This window comes from Atta colombica, unplaced genomic scaffold, assembly GCF_001594045.1.
Source record: "Atta colombica isolate Treedump-2 unplaced genomic scaffold, Acol1.0 scaffold226, whole genome shotgun sequence".
Taxonomy (NCBI): Eukaryota; Metazoa; Arthropoda; class Insecta; order Hymenoptera; family Formicidae; genus Atta; species Atta colombica.
The window spans coordinates 1,673,376-1,676,264 of NW_017259323.1; the positions used below are offsets into that span (position 1 = coordinate 1,673,376).

The window sequence follows — 2,889 nt, forward strand, 5'->3', positions numbered from 1 at the left end:
TCGTGAATAAATCAGATAAGTTTGTTGCCAAGCCTCGATAAATAGTATTATTTTTGCAAAAAAATGTCACAGAAACATAACTGTCTTCGAAAAAATAATAACGAAAAAATCTTTATGCGTTTTTGTTTTCCTGTAAGACATCGCGAACCAAGAACCGGTTTCTTATCGCAAGTGTTTCATGACACACACACACACACACACACACACACACACACACACACAATGAAAATACTATATATAGTGTTTTAGTATTTAAGTATAGTTGTTTATTACATCCATTAACAGATGTGATGGATTTTTGAATGGAAAACCGCGGAAAGAGAAAAATAATAAGTTCCTTGTTATCCGTTTTTTTCTACTACATATTCTCATATTAGAAAAAGAAAAAAAATCTAGAAAAACGATATTTCTGTAACTTTTCAGCTTCTCAATGTTCAGTATTACTTACAATTAGCAATCAGTAATATTTTGTCTAGTGTTTCTTTGCTTAAATAGCGTGTATGTTTGTACATGTTATCGTATGTACGACGTTGTAGATGATTACGAAACAGGAAAATTGCATTTATAAACGGCACAATGCTAAGCTCTCAAGATATCGTCATCATTAATGTTTTAAAGAAAAATATTTGTGATTGATTGCAAATAAAATCTCGATGTATGTATATAGATCTCTCAGATACGATATTAACATTAATTTTTAGCTATAATTCTTTTAACATTAAAATATAAAAATATATATGCTTATGATATACTTGATTCTAATTATGATATATCCAGAATGACATACTAACAATACGTATGACATACTCAAACATTTTTTCAAAGGTTAACATTTCTATTTCTAATTTTGAAAATTAGTTAATCTACCTAATAAATTTGAACACGTTAGAATTTTTTTTTATTTTTTCTTTGATGTAGAGAACAGCATTAATGGTTTTTAATAATAACAAAAAGTTTATACTGGACATATCAGACTTGTCGTATATTTTGTTAAATGTTCTAATATGAAATATCTTTTTTTCTTTAAATTTAAAGTATATATAAAGAATGCTTTTGTGACTATAAAATTTATTAAATAAATTTTTGAGATAATAAACTTATTTATTGTTAATCGAATGCATAAAATCGATTAAAGATTTAATTATACAGTTTACTTCTTTTCAAATTATTAAGCTTAAACTTAGTTTGCAATTAGTGACGAAAAGTCTTTAGAATAATAATAAAAATATTTATAGTTTTTTTAAATAAAAAATGTTTTTATCTTACAATTAAAGATAGTCAAATAATGTATAAATAATCAAGCTATGTAAAATATATTTATGTATTACTTGCTTGTAATTGTTATAATTTTATAAATAATGTAATCTATAAAAAATATAATTCATGTAATTCCTGGAAAATTTTAAAGATTAATACATAATTTTATGTAAATCTTAATGCTTATTTATTATGTCTTTTGTTATAATATAATATTTATTACCTTTTGCCATATTTCAGAAATAAAAATGATTAGCATGAAGATTATATTTCAAATAATCACCAAGATCTTCAAAGAGCTCAACGTGAGAAATAAAACAATAACAATCAAAGAGAATGTCTTATGGGATTATGTCGGAATAAGAGTGAGTTCAAGTAACTGTGCGATTCTTTAAAGCCAAAACGATATAGAGATATTCGCCAGAAATTTAGGGAGAGCACGATAATGAACCACACCGGAACTCTCGAGTATGTGCATGGCGACCTAGTTATATCACGGTGATACTATGACCTGCCAACCGGGTCAGCGAGTGTATAATGAATCGTTGCATTTTATTTGCTATCTTCTTGACTCAATATATATCAAGATATCACGCACTGTAATACTGATTGATAAGCTTGATTTAATCTTAAATGACCATATATACATCATAATTATATTAAAAAAATATAGATCCTATACTAATTTCGTCTTTACCAAAATTTTTAATTTTTCAGTAATTGTTATTTTTATTCTAAATTTGTTATTGTGTGTATATGTGTATATGTGTGCGTAGATTTATTTTCTTTGTTCTACCATATGCAAAATTAAATAAATTGCACGTTGCAATTCAAAAATATAAAGTATTGACTATATATCAATTATATTTCTATAATTTTAATGTGTTCGTGCGCGCGCACGTGTGTGTGTAGAATTAATTATACAATGTAGTAATTTCATATATATATATTTAAATTTTCTTTTTTCTTTACTCTTTTTATAAATTTTATAATTATGTTACAAACATTCAAACTTTTCTGTTTAACAAAATTCATTTTGTTTAAAACAATAAACTTTTAATTATTTACAAAACACTATCATATTGATCGACATTCAAATAATTTTTCTATCGCTCTAATGTAATATTGTGTATGTCACTCACCTTTGTCTTGTCACATGATATTGATTATCACATCTCACTTAAATTTATCTTTATAAAGTTATAAGAACAACTTGATCACGACGTATATTAAACGATCTCGGCGCGAAGGAACTGACGACGTATCGCGGGTCGCCTGCTCTAGAAAAAAGTTCGGAAGCACGAACGCTTCCGGCAGCGTGTTCTCGTTATCAGTGAAAGTCGTCCGTATCCATGTTATAAATGTGCATCTAAACGGTATAAATCCTTTCGATGTCGAAGAAGCAAACTGACGGCTTTTCATTTCTGCTGGTCATAATTTTCTTTTCGGGAATACACTTATCTTATAAAGCGATAATTCTACAACAATACCTTAAAAGCTGATCTTTTATTATAAAACCGCAATGCGCTTTTTAAATGTCATAAAATTAGGCAGATAAATTTCTTAAATGTTAAGTATATATAATTCTATAGTATCTTTCTTATCAGAATATATATATATATATATATATAT

At 26.7% G+C, this 2,889-nt stretch overlaps 1 protein-coding gene across 1 annotated transcript in view; it reads right to left on the reverse strand.

The window, feature by feature from the left end:
• The window catches only part of LOC108688162 (repressed by EFG1 protein 1-like), a 39,684-nt gene that overhangs the window by 36,378 nt on the left and 417 nt on the right, over positions 1 to 2,889 (reverse strand). The gene's annotated exons all lie outside the window — the stretch shown is intronic.